This window comes from Lipotes vexillifer, unplaced genomic scaffold (assembly GCF_000442215.2).
Source record: "Lipotes vexillifer unplaced genomic scaffold, Lipotes_vexillifer_v1.1 scaffold666, whole genome shotgun sequence".
Lineage (NCBI taxonomy): Eukaryota > Metazoa > Chordata > Mammalia > Artiodactyla > Lipotidae > Lipotes > Lipotes vexillifer.
In genome coordinates, this window is record NW_006787408.1 from 3222294 (window position 1) to 3233497 (window position 11204).

The 11204-nt window shown below is 41.5% G+C and overlaps 1 pseudogene; it reads right to left on the minus strand.

The window, feature by feature from the left end:
• Positions 1-10322: 10322 nt before the first annotated feature.
• Positions 10323-10875, minus strand: LOC103086928 (glucosamine 6-phosphate N-acetyltransferase pseudogene; annotated as a pseudogene).
• Positions 10876-11204: the final 329 nt, after the last annotated feature.

Genomic DNA, 11204 nt, shown 5'->3' on the forward strand with positions numbered 1-11204 from the left:
TCAATTAGAATCCTTGAACTATAACTTGCTTAATAAATAATAACTTGTAACCTGCCTTCACTAATCAAGCTTGCTTTAATTGTTCTTGCAAATTGCATACCCTCCAAGCTTCACTGTAGCCTGGGCAATATATCATAAGATTCCTTTAACCACCCCCTCCTGATAAAACCTCTGACATATGGGTCGCTATTAGTAATGGTTTCTTATTTTAGTTTTTTATTATTAAAGTTTTTTAATTTTTTAAAATTTTGTTTCATTTTTGGTTGCCTTGGGTCTTCATTGCTGCATGCGGGCTTTCTCTAGTTGCGGCGAGCGGGGGCTACTCTTGGTTGCAGTGTGCAGGCTTCTGATTGCAGTGGCTTCTCTTGTTGCGGAGCATGGGCTCTAGGCGTGTGGGCTTCAGTAGTTGCAGCACACGGGCTCAGTAGTTGTGGCTTATAGGCTCTAGAGCACAGGCTCAGTAGTTGTGGCACACGGGCTTAGTTGCTCCGCGGCATGTGGCATCTTCCCAGACCAGGAATTGAACCTGTGTCTCCTGCACTGGCAAGCAGATTCTTAACCACTGCGCCACCAGGGAAGTCCCGGTAATGGTTTCTTAAGTTGTTTTTCAGGAACATGGAGTTAGTCTTGCCCAGTTCAAACTGGTCAAGCACACTGACCATTCAACTGGGCCTGTGCAAGTGTCGGATGGATAACCTATTGTTGTCAGAGGGACAAAAACTCCATTATCAGATCACGCTAATGCCACCATTTTCTGAACACATGTCTCATGAAGAAGCATGTAACTCAGATACACCTGCGCAGAACACTGATTACTTCACCTTTTTCTTATCTTCAACCCCCTTTCCCCGTGCCTCAGACCACCCTGCTTCTTTATCCTGTAAATATCCCAAGCCCCTCACCTTTAGGGAGGTGGATCTGAGACTTGCTCTCCCATCTCCTAGCTTAGCTGTCTCGTGGATAAACCCTTTCTTTCTCTGCTGCAAACTTCCATGTCTAAGTGTTTGGCTTGTTGCGGAGTGCGGCAAACAAACCTGGTTTTGTAATAGTCTGGTAATTCTGTTCAATATTATCTGGAGTTATTGTGGTCTCGTCCTGCTGTTGTGTTTATTCTTTTGACTCTGTGAAAGCATACCTCAGAGACATTTAGTTATCTGCATGCAAATGATATACTTGCTTATTTTAAGGAGAATAGTCATTAGGCTGTTGTCAACAAAAAGGGCTTTATAGGGCTTCCCTGGTGGCGCAGTGATTGAGAGTCCGCCTACCGATGCAGGGGATGCGGGTTCGTGCCCCGGTCCGGGAAGATCCCACATACCGCGGAGCAGCTGGGCCCGTGAGCCATGGCCGCTGACCCTGTGGGTCCGGAGCCTGTGCTCTGCAACGGGAGAGGCCACAACAGTGAGAGGCCCGCGTACCGCCAAAACAAAAAGGGCTTTATAAGAGAAAAGAAAAAACTACAGACACTCTAAGCACAGTAAGTTTTTGGATTCTTTCCATTTGATATTTGGGTGGGGGGAGGCTAATTGATTAGCTGTCATCTAGCAGAGTCTAGTCTGTGAAGTGTGCTCCTGAACGGGTTGCTTAGGGTAAACAAAGGAAATAATTTCAGCCACTGACAGATTCTTCTGACAACTTGAAGATTTTAACTGTGGAATATTCTTGCCAGGCCGAGGCTACCATGTTAGGCGAGGTCCATACCACTTCCCTCCTCAGAATTTCTCATTTGTCACTCACGGTGATTATTTCCCCCTGCATTTTGTAAGTTTGGATGATGAGCTCATCTTTAGTGGGGTTTTGTCTATGGGAATCCTGTGTGGTCCTAGTGGAGAGTATATTCCTTTCAAAGAGATTTTATATTTGCTTCTGTCTGCTTGGTATCCATTTTTAAGTTAATTTTTCAACTTGTGGGCCCCTGGTTTCTATAGGTAGTATAAGATTGAACTCTAGACCTGGGTAAGGGCAGACTATAATTTTAAATTCTCAGGGGAAATTTTTTTAACCAAATCAAAAGGCTCAACCAGGAGATTTTCTGTTGCCTTGTGCATTTCTGCAGTTTTGTTTCTGGTACACGCTTTCACCAAAGGTACAGCCCTTGCAGAGTTCTAACTTTATGTGAAAGCATCAACTCTATCTCTTCATTCTTGTTAACCCAAGGTCTCTTCTGTTGCTATATGTCCATTAAAACTCAAAATCCTTGGATCCTGAGACCAGCAAACCCCAGGGAGGCCTCCGCCTCACCTTATCTGACTCCCGCTCTCCCCTACCCCACAATTTAATTCCCTCTTAGTTTTGTGACCACTGAGAATGTTCCCTACTTTCTTGTGAGCTTAGCTTTCCAATTAACAGAAAGCTTAATTTATTTTACCAGCATTTTACGGTGTTTTGAAAGAAACAGAAGTGAATACATTTATGGAATACATTCATATACATGAAGAAAAATATATTCTAGAACATATTGAATACAAATGTTTTAAATTAGAATATGTGACAGTAATATCTTGAAGACTATCCTGAATAACACATATTCCCTGTGATACTCATAAAAAATACCTTAATATTCACTGGATATTTTCAAGAGTAGTCTTAAGTGTTTGGTAAATCACACATTTGGCAAATTGGGAGTAGCTTGGACATTGAACTAACTGATCCTTCTGTGAACTGGCCTTTAGGGATCTGGGCTGCTTCAAATCAGCTTCCAGTACTTTTTTAAAGTACAGGTCAGTTCAGTACACTGCACTTGTTTTTCAGTAAAATGTTGACACATGCCTGCTCAGAATAAATTAACTTGACTATATCAACTGACTTACTTGGTGGAAAAAGGCAATTCACAAACCAGTTCCTATGCTGACTTTTCTCCTGCCTTGCCCCCAGATTCCCACCATTATGGTTTAATCTTCTCTAAGTAACATTAATTTTCTTTTTTCCACCCAATATCTCACACAGTTTTAATAACAATAAATGAAGGGATAGACTCGTGAATGAAGCAGTTAATCAAATTTTTTCCTATCTACTTAGTATTTTTTTCCTTCCAGTTTTATTGAGATATAATTGACATAGAGCACTGTATAAGTTTAAGGTGTACAGCATAATGATTTCGTTTAACATATTACCATGAAATGATTATCACTATAACTTTAGAGAACATACATCACCTCATATAGATACAAAATTAAAGAAATAAAAAATGTTTTTTCTTGTGATGAGAACTCTTAACAACTTGTCACATATAACATACAGCAGTTGTACATCACGTTGTACATTACCTCCCCAGTACTTATTTATCTTATAACTGGAAGTTTGTACCTTTTGATAATCAATTTTAAAAGAATGGTAAACTTTTAAAATTTTATTTATCATAGTGACACCTGTTGACCTATACCTGAAATTCTGATTATTATAAATATACTGAAGAACGCAATGATAGAAATAGAGAAAAGAAGGACGAGGCAAGAGAAGCATTTTAAAATGTATTAAATTGTACCTCGTTAAAAAAAAAAAAAAGAGACACTGTAGGAATTGAATATTGAAAGCCAAAAGAGCTGAAATGTAGGACACAGACAATATTAAAATTGAGTTCAGAGATGAATGAAAGTGAATTTTAAAACCCAGGTGGGAGGGGAAGGCTTTACAGAGCAGGTGAGTGTTGAGCTGGAGCCCCTGGGTATTGATTCAGGAAACTAGGACCCTTACAAGCCATTGGCTAAACAAACCCAATAAACTATAGGTTACAGCCTGACTATTCACATTATAAAAGTCTCTTCATATAGAGGGCATTTTCTATGATGATCGTTTCTGCTTTTCTAATAATATTTAATTTTACAAAACTTCAATCGATACGTTACCTTCCAGTATCGCAGCCGCTGCATGAACGGAGGTAGTTACTCGTTCTGGAGTTTTCCCAGCCACAGTGTTTACTCCAGGCATTAGCTCAAACCCTCTGCTTAGTCATCAGTTGTTTCACTGTTCTTTGTAAGTAATTAGGATAAGTGTTCTCAGGGTCAACAGTACACTCACACCACCCTTGACACGGATGAAAGGAGTGTGTTAGAATTAAAGGGACTTCTTTTGACAGAGCAGTCTTTTTCAGAAAAGGGTAAAGGTTTGAATCCTTCCGATCCTTCTGGAAGAATGTTAGATTTTAGGGGCTGCCTTACATCCAAAGAACCATGCAGAGTGTTTACATGAACCTCTCTATACTGATTGATGGCTCTTCCTTTACTGTTTGGAGGTAGAGTTGGGGAAGAGGAGATTGAAGCAGGTCCATTTTAGATGCCATCCTTTGGGTTTATTACCAGAATTGCCAAGAGGATTTTAATAAACAACTTTCTCCCGTCCAAGTTCAAGGAGAGAGTTCATTGTAAAATGCTATTGTGTACTTTGTCTTATTTTTCTTGGAAGGTCCTTATAAACTTGCTCCATATCTGCTCAAAATGCTTCAAAAAATGCTCATGGGCTTCCCTGGTGGTACAGTGGTTAAGAATCCGCCTGCCAATGCAGGGGACACGGGTTCGAGCCCTGGTCCGGGAAGATCTCGCATGCCGCGGAGCAGCTAAGCCCGTGTGCCACAACTACTGAGCCTGCGCTCTAGAGCCCGTGAGCCACAACTACTGAGCCTGCGCTCTAGAGCCTGTGAGCCACAACTACTGAGCCTACGCTCTAGAGCCCATGCTCCACAACGAGAAGCCACCGCAATGAGAAGCCTGTGCACTGCAACGAAGAGTATAGCCCCTGCTCTCCGCAACTAGAGAAAGCCCACGCACAGCAATGAAGACCCAATGGAGCCAAAAATTTTAAAAATTTAAAAAAAAAAGAAATGCTCACATACTTTTTATCCTTTGTGATCAAAACCTTTCCTCTGGTGTTCCGAGTGGCTTGGCGAGGGCAATCCAGAGTCAATCAGAGGTATGTATTATCTACACCTGCAACCTATCATGGACGGAGACCACATCTATGTACATACTGGGGACGGGGACTTCCCTGGTGGCTCAGTGAATAAGACTCCATGCTCCCAATGCAAGGAGCCCAGATTCGATCCCTGGTCGGTAAACTAGATGCCACATGCATGCTGCAACTAAAAGTTTGCATGCCACAACTAAGGAGCCCACATGCCGCAATTAAGGAGCCCACCTGCTGCAACTAAGGAGCCAGCAAGCCGTAACTAAGGAGCCAGCAAGCTGTAACTAAGGAGCCTGCAAGCTGCAGCAACTTAACACCAGCACAACTAAATAAATAAATAAATAAATACTGGGGACACAGGAAAGTGTGAGCCTGGAGCAGAGCTGAAGGCACTGTAGTCTTCCTGTGGACAGGACAGCAGATGGCTGGGAAGCCCCTGGCTCTCAGAGTCAGGCAGGGTGGCTGCAGCTCCAAGGTTGGAGGCCCAGCTGCAGGAGGGAGAGGTCCCTGTGTCAGGGGGAACAGCTCCTCTACTCTGCCTATCTTCCTCTCCCTGCTGACTCAGACGGGTTTGGGCTTGCCCAGGGCTCAGTTCATTACCTCCTTATCTTTACAACTTTAGTTCCACAGTTTACAAGCAAATTCTTTCTGGGTTTCTTAGCTGAAATCCCTGGGAAGAAGAATCTGGTTGAGGCCATTTTTTTGTGTCAAGCCATCCATAACAGCTAATTGGTCCATGAGTGGGCTGGCTTCCCTTGGAGCAGGAGCCCCCTCTTCTGTCTTGTGGTCACTCGTATCTAAATTCACAAAGTTCCCTGGCATGGAATGACCTGCTTAGGCATAGTTTGGAGCTATGAATGAGTGGGGCAGATTCTCCTAGAAGGGAGGAGGGTGACTGATCAGGCCTGAAGCGGCCCTGATGGTGGCCTCTCAAAGTCCCTTGGGGAAGTATCTCCTTCAGCCTTTACTCCTGTCGGGGCCCCACCTATACCCTGGGGCCTGCGGAAGGAACAGGCCTCTCACAGTCTGCTCTGGAGCCCACTTGTTTTAGCCTGGATTCTTTAAAAACTGAGCCTGGGGCAAAACTTAACTAAGATTTTATTGGGAAATCAAAATGGAAACTTGGGCAAAGAGAGTGTATTGCCTAAATAACGAGCATGTCATAACCTAATGCAAAATTTGCTCAACATTGTTACAAATCAGAGAAAGGCTTAATTCTTAATTTTGGCTTATTAGACTGGCAAAAATGTAAATATCCAGTGTTAGGAGGGTATAGGGAAAATGTAAGAGAGGGTGTACTCTCACAATGGTAATGCTTACCAAAAGCCTTGAAAAGGTGCATACTGCCCAACCCAGCAATTTCATTTGTAGTAGGGATTTGAAAATTCACATGATACTCCCTAGTGTGAAACACACATGCAGCCCTTTGGTTTTCTACAACTGATCTTATTTCCTCTAAAGCAACTATGTTGATGGGAAGTGAGAGAAAACTAAATTTAGTCCACTCCACTAAATCACAGTTTAATTAAATAATGTAAGCTGTCCATTTAGATCCTCAGTCTATCCAGGGAATTGCTCAGTCTCTTAGCTTTTCTCTCTTCTCCTATTTCACTCCAAGATACTTTTAGGTATATAGGTGATGGGAGGGCTTACGTATCCTCATGGTGGAAGGGAAAAGGCTCCTTGGAGTTCATGTATGTTACAATCCCATTTTAGTTATTAACAAAGAGTGCAAGTGTGTCAAAGAAAAAATGTGTAAAGCTACATAGCAAAATCCTACCTTTGAGTTATCTCTGGGAGGTGGGATTGCCCTGGGTCACTACATTCTTTTACATTTATGTATTAGTTCAATTTTATAAGAAGCATACATTAATTTTATAATCAGAAAAAATAATGATGTTTTTGTTCCAGTAAAAAACAAATAAGTACAATGAAGGATGTTAAGTGGGAAATTTTGATTGAAATGCCAAGATATGATAGTTACTGATCATCAAAGGTGTGAGTGGACCACAAAGATGCAGATCTTCAAAGGAAATTTTCAAAATCTGGTTACCTGTCTCTTGGTCCTCTCATCTAGGGAATCCCTCACCCAGAAAGATGATATAGGAGAGTCAGAAGAAGAGAAGGTTGCAGGGGGGCAGATTTTGAGGGGAGGATTTCTTTGGGAAAATCTAAGGAGTTACCTGCTCCCTCCACTCCAGTCTAGTGAGAGAGGCCTCAGGAGACTGACCACTGCAGGAGCTTGATGTGGCCTCTGCCGCCACTGGCTGGCTCTGGAAAGCTAAGCAGCCTTGGCAGACAGAAGAGGATCTGGGCATGAACTGCTCTACCCTCAGAGTACAGGTCAAAGGAGACAAGAATTCTGGGGACCAGATGAGGAGGGGGCAGAGGCAACGTCCACCTGGGGTGAAGCCTGACCAAGAGGGTGGCCAGTCTCTCAAAAGAGACTCAGCCGTTAGAGGCTGGGAGGCAAGTGCTGCAGCAGAGCCTGTGGGAAGCAGAGGAGCAGGAGAGGGAGCTGGGTCTGAGGAGCCCAGAAGGGGAATCTCCCAGGGGTCTCCCATGAAAGCCCCTAGAAGTCAGCTTTAAACATCTGCCAGGAATCTATGGGTCCTCAGGTGTAGAACTTATAAATCCATTCTACGAGGAACTTTCCTATCCCCCTTCCCTCTGCTCCTTTTCCAACTTCAACCTTAAAGGTCAGAAGCAGCAGCAAGATGAGGAGGAAGAGAGTAAGAAAGAGAAGAAACTGAACACAGCCTCCTCCAAGGCTGCAGACCACCCACCTGCCATTGACCCTAGCTTTGTGGGAGTGGGAGAGAAATATTATCTTTGAATGAGGATTTAAACATTGATTAATTAAGTCCATATTTGTGACTTAAAGTGACCCCTGGACTTTTGCCTAAGGATGCACAGAAAACTTTATGAGCTTGACAGGACTTTTACACATGGCCAGGAAAAGACCATCCTGACCCCCACTGGAAGTGGTTAGAAAGCCATGGAAGGGGACTTCCCTGGTGGCACAGCGGTTAAGAATCTACTTGCCAATGCAGGGGACCCGCGTTCAATCCCTGGTCCGGGAAGATCCCACATGCCGCAGGGCAACTAAGCCCACGAGCCACAACTACTGAGCCCACGTGCTGCAACTACTGAAGCCCACACACCTGGAGCCCATGCTCTGCAACAAGGGAAGCCACCTCAATGAGAAGCCCGTGGACCACAACGAAGAGTAGCCCCCGCTTGCTGCAACTAGAGAAAGGCCCGCGCACAGCAACAAAGACCCAACGAAACCAAAATAAATAAATTAATTAATTAATTAATTTTTTAAAATGTAGACACAAACTTTAAAAAAAAAAAAGAGCCGTGGAAGGGATGGACTTGGAGGGTATTATTATGCTAAGTGAAATAAGTCAGACAGAGAAAGACAAATACTGTATGATATCACTTATATGTGAAATCTAAAAAATAAAACAAACTAGTGAATATAACAAAGAAGAAGCAGACTCACAGATATAGAGAACAAACTAGTGGTTACCAGTGGGGAGAGGGAAGGAGGGAGGGACAAGATAGGGTTAGAGAATTAAGAGATACAAACTATTATGTATAAAATAAATAAGCTACAAGGATATATAGTACAACACAGGGAATATAGCCAATATTTTATAATAACTATAAATGGAATATAACCTTTAAAAATTGTGAATCACTATGTTGTACACCTGAAACATATAATATTGTACGTCAACTATACCTCAACTTTTTAAAAAGTCAGTGGAGGACAAAAATAAAGTGGCTTAGACGAATACAACCCACAAGTCCTGTGTGTTCAACATACTGGTTGTACAAGATTCCTTTCTTAGAAACCACTCTGCCTTGAGTTCCTAGATACACTGAAACAGTACCACTTAGATGTCAGCAAGAGTCCCTCATTCTCTGGAGGTCTGGGTAATTCCACAGCCTGGAAAAGTTTTCTTTGTTTTCTAACAAAAGACTATACATATGAACAGGTTTAATGTAACATGAAATGTAAAAGATTCGAACCAGTAGTGAAGTATCTAATTCTTATTTCCACTTAAAAAAATAATTAAAGAAAATCAAAATAGGATAGTGACCAGAATAATAGTACCATTATAATCACATTAAATAGAAAAGCTTCCATCAACATTTTAAGAATGTAATAAATGCAGTATGATATATTTTAAAATACTCCACTCAATTTTGTAATCCATTTTCATAAAAATGTTACTCAGAAGAGAGGCTCAGACACCCCTGGAAAAATGAGAAATCAGCTTAGAAATACATAATATGCCAGGATTTACTAATTCACTGTTAAAAAGTACCTTATATTTCTCTTAGATATTTTAAACAAATGAATAATTATTATATTTCACATATAAGGCAGGTGGTATTTCAGCTACATTAGAATTATATCAACTTTTAGATGTACATTTAAATTGTCACATTTTATAAGTTAATTTTCATTTCTCCTTATTTTAAAGGCTCACCAGGTTTGCCAGTAGTATTAGGATCAGCAAATGTTGGACTGAACTACATTTAGTTATAATATGTCTAACATCCAATTTCACGTAATATATGTGAAATGATACACCCCTAAGTGGTATTTAGATATATTTCTTTGAAACAAATATTAATTTTATGAATGTGATAAGAAACAGCCTTCTGCACTGTATGCTTTTTTTTTTTTTAATGAGCAGTACAGATAGCAGACATATAACTTCTTACTACCTATACTGACTACTAAGAAATAAAGCCGAACTTTAGAAAAATACAATGCAAGAAAAGATTCAAGTTAAAAATATACTCCTTTAGGGCTTCCCTGGTGGCACAGTGGTTGAGAGAACACCTGCTGATGCAGGGGACACGGGTTCGTTCCCCGGTCTATGAAGATCCCACATGCCGTGGAACGGCTAGGCCCGTGAGCTATGGCCACTGAGCCTGCGCGTCCGGAGCCTGTGCTCCGCAGCGGGAGAGGCCACAACAGTGAGAGGCCCGTATACTGCAAAAAAATATAGATATATATGTATATATATATATATATATATATATATATATATATATATACTACTTTAGTTAAAAATCATCCCCTTAATAATTTCATCTGTAATCTAAACTCAGCATGTCTCACCAGCCCAAAGTAATCTTCTAATATATATATATATATATATATATATACTCCTTTAGTTAAAAATCATCCCCTTAATAATTTCATCTGTAATCTAAACTCAGCATGTCTCACCAGCCCAAAGTAATCTTCTAAATGTCATTATACTTGTATTACAGTGTTTTTTCAATCCAATATTTATGGAGGTCACTGGGTTGCAGCAACAAAATATTTTAACTCTAGGAAGAGAGTGTAGCCTTGTTGCATCAGCTCCTTTGACAGATGTCTTTCTTAAAAGGTTTTACTTTAGAAACCTCTGACACATGTAGTTTTCTTCAGATACTGTATATCCAAACTTTTTATAGAAACCAGCGTTTTGTGGTAGACATTCAAGAGTAATCTTATAACAGTTCAATTTCTTGCTTAGCAAAGTAAGGGTTGATAATAACAATTTGCCAAGCTGCTTTCCTCTGCATTCATCACTAACAACATCTTCTACTCTTCCTCTCTTAGCACAGGAATGGATGAATTTATGTTCTATTATCAGAGTTGCTGTAGCAACTATCTGTCCTAAAGTTACATCTTCCACAACTGTAACATAATAATCCCCAGATTACTTCATGTGCTCAAAAGATTTCATAAATTGTTCTGGGTTGACAACTCCAGTCTCTGTCAGCTGATCTAGTACCTTAAAAAAAACCTCTATTTAAATCAGCAGTACAAAGAGGCCTCAAAACCAAACCTTCTCCAGGATGTGTTGGGGAAATGGCTAGAGAAAATGTAGCTGTATTCTGACTCCAATCCACTTCTTTGAGTAGACTTGGGTCAAACATAGGCGTTTCATCAGGTTTCATCTTTGCAGTAAGGTCTGTAGAGACCTGCAGTCGGCTCTCCTCTCCAGGCCTGTCAGATTCTCACCCACCCGGGTACACAGCACTAGATCCACATCCAGCTTCTGCGGCAGCCCCACCTCCTCCACCTCCGGCTCTAGTCTCCCGCAAGGCTGCCGCTCCGCTAGCCGCCGCCAGGACGTGGCAGCACCGACACCTCCAGCCCGCCCCTCCACAGCCTGGAAAAGTTTGATCTTGTCCAATAATTTCTCTTCATTCTCAGAAATTTCCCAGAAACTCACCTGAGATGCCCCTAGCCTCTTATTTCTGTGTCTATTTTGCTTTCCACTCTT